Source organism: Oryctolagus cuniculus, chromosome 20 (genome assembly GCF_051225735.1).
Source record: "Oryctolagus cuniculus isolate XC-2025 breed Fujian yellow rabbit chromosome 20, ASM5122573v1, whole genome shotgun sequence".
NCBI classification, from domain to species: Eukaryota; Metazoa; Chordata; class Mammalia; order Lagomorpha; family Leporidae; genus Oryctolagus; species Oryctolagus cuniculus.
In genome coordinates this window covers 33,801,311-33,814,073 of record NC_142886.1, presented here as the reverse complement: position 1 = coordinate 33,814,073, position 12,763 = coordinate 33,801,311, and the positions used below count along the sequence as shown (strand labels likewise).

Genomic DNA, 12,763 nt, shown 5'->3' with positions numbered 1-12,763 from the left:
TTATGTGCTTATTTGACAACACTAAGTACAGATTGCAGTATGTAATAATAGGCTTTGTGATTTAAAAAAAAAAAAAAAAGCATGTGGTTCCAAAGCAGTCCCACTTACCACAAAAGTGTATGGAAAAGTGGCAGTTTCCCTGCATAAAGTAGAATTTCCATGCCATCATTAAAACCATGACTCATCATGTTGTAGACATCTTCAATTTTGTCATAGAAATTTCACTTTTTTTAATGTTTTGAAATAATCAGTTACTTACATAAGTGTAGATATTACAAAATAAGTCTTTAAAACTACTACTCTAGGCCAGCGCCTCGGCTCACTAGGCTAATCCTCCTCCTTGCGGCGCCGGCACACCGGGTTCTAGTCCTGGTCGGGGCGCCGGATTCTGTCCGATTGCCCCTCTTCCAGGCCAGCTCTCTGCTATGGCCCAGGAGTGCAGTGGAGGATGGCCTAAGTCCTTGGGCCCTGCACCCCATGGGAGAGCAGGATAAGTACCTGGCTCCTGGCTTCGGATCAGTGCGGTGCGCCGGCCGCAGCATGCCAGCCGTGGTAGCCACTGGAGGGTGAACCAACGGCAAAAGGAAGACCTTTCTCTCTGTCTCTCTCTCTCTCTCACTGTCCACTCTGCCTGTCAAAAAAATAAAAATAAAAAAAAATAAATTAAAAAAACTACTATTCTATACTTCATAAGCACTAAACTTCCTAAGTAGTTCATGAGAACTACTCTATACTTCATAAGAACATTCAATCCTACTTTCACATTTAATGTGATGAATATGTTTTAAGTTTTTGTCTGCTTCTTAATGTGGTGTCCCATATCAGCAGAACGCTACCTCCAAGATTAAGAATGTTCATTCAAAACGGTGACCTTACAATCAATAAGTGGCAAGTGGAAGTCAGAGATTGCATTTAGACTCCTTTCTTCTTTTTGGGTTTCAAAATTTGTGAAAACTGCTTAAATAATTGGTGTACTAGATTGGATTATGGGATGTATGTGAGTTCAGGTGATGAACCAGCACTCTCTGGTGATGATTAAATTATGATAGTGCATATCCACGGAATGACTAGAATATTGCATCACTGATCGTGTGGAGAAGGTGTTTCCCTATGTGGAACTGCTGAATCATTTTCAATGAATCTTCAAAAAAGTTTCCACCGTCTCACCCAGGTCACCATGTTTGACTTCTCTCTATTTTAATAGGCATGGTCAGAAAACTTCGGACATCAGAAAAAATATCCTAAATCTTTAAACTGTAAAAATCCAGCTAATTTTCCCTGAAATTACATGAATATGATATAGCTTGTATATGGAGGTTGGTTCCATGAGCATTCTTTCATAATGTCTGAGGGCAGCAGGAATATAAATCATCCAATTTCTTTAACCCAATCAGGACCACTTGGAGATAAGAACCATGCTTCTTCAAGAACTGAGTTGAAGTTGCTAACCACAGGTATTTGTAAATATTGCCTATTTTCTTGTATCATTTCCTAATTGTCTCCAGGTTTCTACTTCCTTATCAGTTTTTTCTGTGAATACTTAATAATTAATGAATCTCAAATAAATTGGGCTCTTTGAAATTGCTCCTTGGGAACTCAAGATAAAAAAGGTATGAGTAACAGAAGAAATATTTAAACACTTATTGAAGAGAACGATTTTCATTTTTGGTCTTTCAAGTAAAATAATCCTCATGGAGATGATTTATCAATGGGTCCAATTTATAATTGTCCCAAATCAGAAGTGAATACAGATTTGGAAGATAAGTAGAAGTAGCTACCATTGCTCCCTGAAAACCATTAGAGTCAAATGTAGTGATGAACAAATGCAGAGATGCCTAGAAATTTCTCCATGTTTTCATTCTCCTCTGCTCTTTTTCAAGCTCTTCTTTCCAAGTGGAAGCACAGTTGATCATGGCAAACTCAGAGGATCCACCAGGAATTTGACTCCAGAATCCCAGATCAGAGCTACAAAAAGTCAGCAACTTCCCACAGACTGCTAAGTGAGTGTATCCTCTTCTGCTTTGGAAGCTGTAAGAATTCAGCTTCTCTGATTTGTAACTCCTTCTCTAATTCTCCAGTTCTCCTTCTGGATACAATTAAGTAAGATATTTATTTATTAAATCATTTACCTGTAATACTCATAGTACACCCATAGAAGGACCCATAATTAATGGTCATTTCACAAATATTAAATGAATACATAAATACTGATTTCACTGGAAGAGATATCTACTAAATGGTTAGATTATAAATTCCAAATAATACATAATTCCTTATCACTGACACAATTAACTTCAATTACAACAGAAAAGAGACTCTACTGAATTTAGAGGTATTTCCCATGTTAAGAGAAATTATGGCAGTTATTTTTCATTTAGCAAAAAACAGAAAAGGAAAGTCATAGGAGTAAAATACTTTCACCATCAGTTGATAATTCAGATTAGTCAAGGACTCATTATCTGTCTATTGATAGAAAAATAAGGGTGTCCCTTATGATTCAGTGTCTTTGCAAATAAATTGTACTGTATTGAACTTTATCTTCCTTCACGAAAGAATGCAGTTTCTACATATACATCAAGAAGTCATTGAGTAATCATTTGTTATTAAATAGGTGGAATTTCACGCACTGAAACCTAACATTAAGTCCTAGAAAACAGTAGTCTTTAGATATTTGTTTAGGAAAGTCAAAAGAATCACTTATATTATTCAGTTTCACAATGAAGAAATCTAGCAGGAATCACCATGAATTATAAAGTAGTGCCTCAAATATCCCTGATGTTTAACACTAGATGGATAAAGTAAACACTGAGAGATCAATACTAAGATGTACTCTAAATGGAAGAATCTACTCAGTACAGTGAAAAATAATGCAAATTATTTTCAAGCTGAATTCTTACAGAAATTCTTTCAAAATTTTTGTTTTATTTTTAATGACTTTATTAGCACATTAGATTCTCAGGGAGTCAGCAAAAAATGCAAGATAGTTACTACAACACAATTCTCATAAATCCTTATGCCAATGTGATGTTAATGCAAAGAGAACAGAGTCCATGTAGTTCACAGATATAATTCTAAGAACAGGGTGCTTCCCTTCCTCTAAGAATTGTTACTTCCTATCCTCTCTCACTTCCTCTCATTTTCTTTCCTTCTTCCCTTCTTACCTTCCTTCCTTTCTTGTTTTTTTTTTTCATTCTCATTCACTCTCTTTTTCCTTCTTTTCTCTCTCTCTCTCAACTATTAAGACTGCCCTCATCATTCATTCCAAAAACATTTAATAATTTTTTTAGGGGAGGTATAAACATGCTATCCCTAATTCAAAACATTTATTCTTGCTATTTCAAATTGCTTGTCATTTTATCCTCCTAGTCTGCAGGTCTTACCCCGATATTGTTATTTTCCATTGCTTTTTCCAGAAGAAAGATTAATTCTGCTATGGTCAACCAACCAAGTGATAAGCCATGAGTTCTTAGTGACTTCAGCAGTTAATACCATGGGCTGTACATGGAAACGGTATCAACATGGCCCTCAACAGGTCTCAATGCATTAAAGATTTTTCAAACAACATTTTATCTATCATCTAGAGCTGTATATCTTTAGATGGGTACAGACAAATATTTATCTCATAAGAACACAATAGGAAGAAAACATTTTTAAGAATCAAGCAATATTTGACAAATTTACATGTTAGGTAAATTGTGTAAAACTTCAGCTTCATCACTTTTTAACTGTGTTATCCTAATTTCCTTTCTCCTCTGTGAGATGTGAGTTTTCAACAATGAACCATGGGAGAAATTATCTTCCAAGTCTGCCTCACGAGTAGTCCTATAGTTTGGTTTAATTGATGAATGCACAAATGTGGTTTGTAAATCCTAGGTTTTGTGAAAAAAGATGCTTTTGTTAGCATGGCTAGAAAAAAAAAACTAATAAAAGTACTGTGAATTACACAAAGTAAGTGTTTTCTGCAATACTTCTAGTGTCAGTTCCACAGACTTTCAACAAGCCAGAGTGCTCATGCTGTCTCTCACACCCTCCCAGAATCCCCCACCAGGCATTTTTTCACCTATCGTGGGCACACAGTTACATTAACGGTTACTTATACACTGGCAACAAGGAGGTGTGATGAATCCTTCTCTAACAACTGATTTTGATAAAACAAACAAGACATTGTGCACAGAAGCAAAGGCCATCTCATGGGAAGAGTGTGCAGCTAAAACAGAAACTGTCCCTGGAAACAAGGCCGAACTCCTTACAACACTGATTGCTACCCAGACACTTAACTTGCTTGTGTGGCTTGAAACTGCCAAGAAGTAAGATAACAAACACTAGGAATGTTCGAGTCTTAAAATTATTGAAAGCGGAAACGGTGGTTTGTGTGTGTTTTGTTTCGCAAAAGGAAATTATTTCCAGTTTGGTCTTTACTCACCTTTTTATTCTTAATAAGTCCATGACATTGTGAGAATTACGTGACATATGACTATAGTATATTCTGGACATTTCAACCATTATTTGTATCTCAGAAATACAGTTCTAAGGGAGTGGGATAAAAGCTTGTCACGCATTATTTCTCCTTTAAGAGATGAAGTTTTTGTGGTATACCTGGGAGCCTCTATGGAAGACTTCAAATAGACACCATACAACTACTCAGTCCTGTTTCCAGGCTGGTACTCAGGCCGGGTGACAGACTTAAGCAGTTGGGTTTCCTGGACCATTTGCTTCTGGTTAGTGAGAGAAACCAGCAAGAGATTTCAACAGTGAAAAGAGGAAAGGGTGTGATATTTACGTTCCTGGCTCCTTCCAGGACAAGCCAGCTGCCGTTCTTACCTCCACACTGCAGCTCCTCACCACAGCCACTTCCTGTGGCTACAGCTCACCCTGGGTTCCCACAACCCTTGAATCCCAACCACTTCTCTTTCCTTCAGTTAGACAGGAGTTTGCTACTTTAACTAGCAAACAAATTGCCTTATTATTTCCTATTATCTTTGGAAAAATTCCATTTATTAAATCTGTTTTAAATCATGTTTAAATCATCTTCTGAGTCCCATAAAAAGTCACACAGAGTATAAAATAAATTAGGTTTAGAGGTTATCCATCATTGTTCTTTACTAATCCTAATCTTATTTTCACTTCAGAAGACAAACTAAAAAACCTAAAGGTAAACAAATAAAACCAACAAACATGAAGCATGTATAATTTACAAAATGGATAATAAAGCATCATTACTTTTTTGTATAAGAAAAAGCTATTGCTATGTACTCAGATTTTTAAAAGAAGGCAGGCTGAATGCTATGCTGGTAGAGCACAGGCCTTCTGATCAGAAATTTTCTCTTTCAAAAACAGAGCTTTGTTTTTCCCTAGTCTCTGACTGGTGGCCTGTGACTTCACATCTCACATATACATGCAGATTTCTGGGGCTAGAACACTGGAGATGGGCAGGGAAGGCTGGCAGGCTGGAATTCCAGCGAGAGCTGATGGTGCAGTCTGGAGTCTGAAGGTTCTCTACAGGCAGAAATCCTCCTCCCCTAGGACTGCAGGCTTTTCCTTTAAGGCCTTGAAGTGATGAGAAGAAGCCCCTGCCCATTGTTGGTCATCCGCTTACTGAAGTCGACAGACGTAAGTCTTAATCACATCTGAAAAATCACCACACAGTCACAACCAGATTGGTGTTTGTTTATACACTTTTCAACTTACAAAAATTTACTTATTTACTTTTATTTTATTTGAAAGGCAGAGAGATGCACACACACACACACAGAGAGAGAGAGAGAGAGAGGGAGAGAGAGAGAATATGAATCTTCCAATGATTCACTCCCCAAATGTTCACAACAGCCAGAGCGGGCTAGGCCAAGACAGGGGCTCAGAACTCAATCCTAATCCTCCACCTTGGGGACAGAGACCAGGTATCTGAGTTATTCTCTCTTGCCTCCCAGGATGTGCATTAGCAGGAAGTGGAATTAGAAGTGGATTAGAATCAGGCTTTCTGATATGGGATAAAGACATCCCAAGAAGTATCGTTACTGATGCAGCAAATGCCCATCCCTTGATTGGTATGACAGAAAACTGCAACCACGTTTATACCATAGATTAGTAATCAAATCAGAATAAGTCTTCAATAAATGGAAAATATTTGCTACAGGAATGGGAAGGGATGGCCGGTGCCATGGCTCACTTGGCTAATTCTCCGCCTGCACCACCGGCACCCTGGGTTCTAGTCCCGGTTGGGGCGCTGGATTCTGTCCCGGTTACTCTTCTTCCAGTCCAGCTCTCTGCTGTGGCCCGGGAAGGCAGTGGAGGATGGCCCACGTGCTTGGGCCCTGCACCTATGTGGGAGACCAGGAGGAACCACCTGGCTCCTGGTTTCGGATCGGCAGAGCAAGCCGGCCGTGGCGGTTCATTTGGGAGGTGAACCAACAGAAAAAGGAAGGCCTTTCTCTCTGTCTCTCTCTAACTCTGCCTGTCAAAAAAAAAAAAAAAAAAAGGGAATGGTAAGGGGTTATTTATGATAGCACAAAGTATCCATCTAAAAAGTACAAACACTCATACACATACACACAAAGGAAATTTGAATGGCCATAAGATATTAGAATGATAAGGCAGCATTATCTATGTCTAATGTTGTAGAGAAAAATAAACAAAAACATAAAATCAGTAGTTAAGAAAATGATTAATATCAAGAAGGAAGATGGGAAGAGTTTATCAGCTGAGGGCTAAGGAAACCCATATCTTTGTCTATAGATTCCTCAAATGTAGAGAACATCTGTAATTTATGAATATTACCTTAGCTCTTTTCAATGAATGACGTTGTGATCAGCAATAGGAAGGAACCTTGTGATAACTCACATGGGGAGTTAACAGGGTCAGACATTCACCAGCGGAAAGGTTAGAAATTGTAGCAAACATTAAATTTTAATTTCCTTAAAAACTGTATAAAGGTAATTTGGAAATCTCACTAACAATACAAATTTGAAGATGTTCAAATATCTTTCCAGTGAAACATAGGATCTATAAATGACTTAGATCAGGACAGGAAAACAATAAGAATCTCTTTAACTTTTAGATTTTGTGACAATAGTATTGTCTCATATAAAGAAAGCATTCCATTCAGTGTTCAAGTAAATGTGATATAGAATATTTTCCCCTAGGATTTAAAAACTATTTTAAAATTCATTTTTTCTACTTATGCTCATATGTTTCATTATAATCATAAAAAAACTAAGGGTGGGGCCAGCGCTGTGGTATAATGGGTAAAGCCACCATCTGCAGTGCCAGCATTCCATAAGGTGCCAGTTCGTTTCCTAGCTGCTCCACTTCTTTTTTTTTTTATCTTTTATTTAATGAATATAAATTTCCAAAGTACGACTCATGGGTTACAATGGCTTCCCCCCCATACCGTCCCTCCCACCCACAACCCTCCCCTTTCCCACTCCCTCTCCCCTTCCATTCACATCAAGATTCATTTTCGATTATCTTAATATACAGAAGATCAGCTTAGTATACCTTAAGTAAGGATTTCAACAGTTTGCTCCCACACAGAAACATAAAGTGAAAAATAATAGATGATTTTTTTTTAAATGATGATGAAATCAGATCAGACCTATTGTCATGTTTAATCCCAGTGAGAGTCAAGTTGGGAATTGATAATTTCTTTTTTTTTTTTTTTTTTTTTTTTTACAGAAGATCAGTTTAGTGTACATTAAGTAAAGATTTCAATCGTTTGCACCCCCATAGAAACACAAAGTGAAATATACTGTTTGAGTACTCGTTATAGCATTAAGCCTCAGTGTACAGCACATTAAGGACAGAGATCCTACATGAGGAGTAAGTGCACCGTGACTCCTGTTGTTGACTTTACAAATTGACACTCCTGTTTATGGCATCAGTAATCTCCCTATGCACCAGTCATGAGTTTCCAAGGCTATGGAAGCCCCTTGAGTTCTCCGACTCTTATCTTGTTTAGACACGGTCATAGTCAAAGTGGAGGTTCTCTCCTCCCTTCAGAGAAAGGCACCTCCCTCTTTGAAGACCTGTTCTTTCCACTGGGATCTCACTCACAGAGATCTTTTTGCCAGAGTGTCTTGGCTTTCCATGCCTGAAATACTCTCATGGGCTTTTCAGCCAGATCCGAGTGCCTTTAGGGCTGATTCTGAGGCCAGAGTGCTATTTAGGACATCCGCCATTCTATGAGTCTGCTGAGTATCTCACTTCCCATGTTGGATCACTCTCCCCTTTATTTATTCCATCGGTTAGTGTTAGCAGATACTAGACTTATTTATGTGCTCCCTTTGACTCTTAGTCCTTTCATTATGATCAATTGCGAACTGAAATTGATCACTTGGAATAGTGAGATGGCATTGGCACATGCCACCTTGATGGGATTGAATTGGAATCCCCTGGTATGTTTCCAACTCTACCAATTGGGGCAAGTCAGCCCGAGCATGCCCCAAATTATACATCTCTTCCCTCTCTTATTCCCACTCTTATGTTTAACAGGGATCACATTTCAGTTAATTTTCAACACTTAAGAATAACTGTGTGATAATTACAGAATTAAACCAGTCATATTAAGTAGAACAGACAAAAAAAAAATACTATGAGGGATAATGTATTAAGTTGTCCATTAGCAGTCAGGGCTATGCTGATCAGGGCCAAGGACTTCAATAGACATTTTTCAAAAGAGGAAATCCAAATGGCCAACAGGCACATGAAAAAATGTTCAAGGTCACTAGCAATCAGGGAAATGCAAATCAAAAGCACAATGAGGTTTCACCTCACCCCGGTTAGAATGGCTCACATACAGAAATCTACCAACAACAGATGCTGGCGAGGATGTGGGGAAAAAGGGACACTAACCCACTGTTGGTGGGAATGCAAACTGGTCAAGCCACTATGGAAATCAGTCTGGAGATTCCTCAGAAACCTGAATATAACCCTACCGTTCGACCCAGCCATCCCACTCCTTGGAATTTACCCAAAGGAGTTTAAATTGATAAACAAAAAAGCGGTCTGCACCCTAATGTTTACTGCAGCACAATTCACAATAGCTAAGACCTGGAACCAACCTAAATGCCCATCAATGGTAGACTGGATAAAGAAATTATGGGATATGTATTCTTTAGAATACTATACCGCAGTAAGAAACAACGAAATCCAGTCATTTGCAACAAAATGGAGGAATCTGGAACACATCATGCTGAGTGAAGTAAGCCAGTCCCAAAGGGACAAATACCATATGTTCTCCCTGATCGGTGACAACTGACTGAACACCAAAAAGGAAACCTCCTGAAGTGAAATGGACACTATGAGAAATGGTGACTTGATCAGCATAGCCCTGGCTGCTCCACTTCTGATCCAGCTCTCTGCTATGGGCTGGGAAGGCAGGAGAAGATGGCCCAAGTCCTTGGGCCCCTGTATGCACATAGGAGACCCAGAAGAAGCTCCTGGCTCCTAGCTTTGGATCCATGCAGCTCCAACTGTTGCAGCCAATTGGGGTATGAACCAGCAGATGGAAAACCTCTCTTTCTCTCTGTCTCTCTCTGCTTCTCCTTCTCTCTATGTGTAACTCGGACTTTGAAATAAATAAATAAATCATTAAAAAAAAGCTAAGGAGTAAGAGGGAGCCTCTTCCATTGTTGTTGGAACTCTAAAACAGAACAAAGAATGAAGAGAGAAAAATTGAGGTTAAGGTTTCAAATTTTCTTATTTTTCAAAGAGAAGAATATACTTATGATATTTGTAAAATTACTGTGAAACTTTCCAAAAGTTTAAAAAATATATTTGCATTATTTCTTCATCAGCAAATTTGAGACATGCTATTGCTACTCTTTTATTTAGTACTACATGAAGATTAATATCTAAAACTGTGGCTACTGTTTTGTGTATGGTATGTGCCAATATCAGAAAGGGAGAAGTAAGTGGACTATGCCAGTTTCTAGCCAGGAAATTAAAATAAGGTAAGAAAAATAAAAGCATTTGCACATAGACCCTTAAATCAGCCACTGTCGGGAAAGTGACAGCCCACTTTTTTTTCTCTTCCCGTGGCTTTGATTTGCAGATGAACTCTAAGTAGTATTTGAATGTCATAAGGTTTCACTTAAAAAGTGAAAGAAATGAAATTGGAGAACAAACTTTAAAATGGAGTTTAGTTTGACAGCAAGTGCATGAATGAATGATAAAGGTCCTGGAATATGTTTCATCAGATTCATCATTTAGTAGTAACTTTTTGTTACTTGATAGTTCTTACTTAGCCCATGAAATGTTTAAACTATATTCTTTAAAACATAGCTAATCATAGTCCAAAATACATATCTCTTTAGAATCCATTTATTTGTGATTGAGTATAATCCATTTATTAAGTTTCCCAAAACTATTGGAACTGAATTATTTTAGAGCTATCTTCCAAATTAAATGCCCTGATCCTAAGGGGGGCAGGGTGTGAGTGTCAACATCCACAAGTTGTAAGATTTCTAGTGCAATCTGAAATTCTTAGAACTTATGATAGACCCAACATCATGCTAGAAAGTCAAAACAGTGAATACAGTCCTTAGAAACAGTGAAAAACACTGCGGTTGCCAGAAAGTGGAAGGAATCCTAATGTCTTGCCACAGAGAGAACAGAATTCAACACATACAAAAAGCACATCCACACAATTTCACATTTCATAACAAAAAGCGGTTGGAAATGCCTCATGTATATCAGTTTTGACCTTTGAATACACATCTCTCCACTCATTTTTATAACAAATTTTCCCTATTTCCATAACATTATCTTTGTCATTTTTTTCTTTATTTCTTATACACTATTACATTTCCCCCTGTTCAACACAAATTCTCAAAGTTTTTCTTGTTCTGGATGTTTTTATTTATTTATTAATTCATTTTTGTGCCTAGAATACAAATTCTGAGTTTGGTAAATAACCAAAATGTAGTATTTAGAGGCAGAAAACACTGTTAAAATTTATATTTATATGACATTTTTGTCTGTTCTGGCTGCTTTAGCAAAAATACTATACATAGAATGCTTTACTTAAACACCAAGCATTTATTTCTTAGGGTTCTGCAGTCTGAGAAGTCCAAGAACGAGGTGTCCACAAACTGGGTGCTTAGTGACGACCTCCTTCCTGCTTCGCAGATGTCTGTCATCACTGTGACCTTTCTAGGTGAGAAGAGCAAGACAGCTCTCTGGTGTCTTGTTTATAAGGGCATGGATCTCCCACATGAGGCCCCAAACCCACATGACCAAACTGCCTCCCAAAGGCCCTACCACTGAATACCAACTGCCATGGGGATTAGGTTGCACCATATAAGTTTGAAACTGCTGCATATGGGGATACTGTTATTTTCCCATCTCTCTAGTCTTTCGTATTTTCCTTCCTATATTGATGAAACATAGAATTTCAAATATGTAGAGTAAAACCAAGTTGCATGCTGGGGAACCAGCTGTGAAAATGATGTACATATGACATTCTCATTAGAAATATTTGAGAGAAAGAAGACTGGAGATAAAAAGTGGGAGCACATTATGCAGTCAAACTTTTCTTTGAAAATGTACCCATCTTAATTTTAAATTAGTTTACTCTGGATTATAGCATCAATAAATTCCAAGCTCAAAACAATTTTTTTTTAAAGATTTCTTCATGTATTTGAAAGTCAGAGTTACACAGAGAGAGAAAGGGAGGCAGAGAAAGAGAGAGAGAGAGAGAGAGAGAGAGGTCTTCCATCCATTGGTTCACTCCCCAATTGGCCGCTGGAGCTGTGCAGATCTGAAACCCAGAGCCTGGAGCTTCTTCCAGGTCTCCCACACAGGTACAGGGGCCCAAGGACTCGGGCCATTTTCTACTGCGTTCCCAGGCCATAGCAGAGAGCTGGATTGGAAGTGGAGCAGCTGGGGTTGAAAGGCACCTATATGGGATGCCGGCACTGCAGGTGGTGGCTTTACCTGCTATGCCACAACACTGGCCCCCACACAATTTTTTTAAAATGCAAATTTGGGGACACATATTTGGCTGAGTGGTTAATATACCTGTTGGGACTCCCACATCCCATATTGGAGTATCTGGATTCAAGTCCAGCTCCACTTTTGATTCCAGCTTCCTGATAATGCATTTGGGAGACGGCAAGTAATGGGTCAAGTAGTTGAGTCCCTGTCACTTACATGGTATATCCAGATTGAGTTTCTGACTTCTGGCTTCTGCCTGGCCCAACCCTGGCTATTGCAGTCATTTGGAGAGTAACTGAAATGGATGGGTGATCTTTATCTGTCTTTCCTTTCCAAATGTGATTAAATAAAATTAATTAAACATTGAAAAAACAAAAATCAGTAAAAATGCAAAGTTAATATATATTATGTTTAGAACACTACTACTGGTTTTATGCTATGAAATTAATGAAGGATTTTATCCTTTTAGTTAGAAAAGCATTTTTACTCATCTCCAACATTTGCAGTGAACACTGGGAAAGCTTTGTGAGGGGCATATAACACACACATTATGAGATTCTGTTTCAGGAAATCTGTCATTGCCTTTATACAAAGAATTAGACAAAGAATGGTCCCTCACTTCAAAGTAAATAAAATACTGTTTGAGAAAGAAGATATCAAGATTAAACATTTTAACTAAAACTTACATGTATTATCATTCTAATCGTGGGATAATATTTCAAATGCTATGCATAATTAATAGTTAAAAGAATTCCTCAAAAATGATTACTATGGAGACTCCAAAGAGAGTAGGAGTCTTGGTTGGCAGGAATCATGGAAGTCTTTGAAGATA

At 38.1% G+C, this 12,763-nt stretch overlaps 1 long non-coding RNA gene across 2 annotated transcripts in view; it reads right to left on the bottom strand.

Moving 5' to 3' along the window:
- Positions 1–5,178: 5,178 nt before the first annotated feature.
- Positions 5,179–12,763, bottom strand: part of LOC149120133 (uncharacterized) — a 97,696-nt gene continuing 90,111 nt past the window's right edge. For both annotated transcript variants that reach the window (XR_016226840.1, XR_016226842.1), the window contains one exon: positions 5,179–5,627. This is a non-coding gene — a long non-coding RNA (uncharacterized LOC149120133). The remainder of the gene's footprint in view (positions 5,628–12,763) is intronic.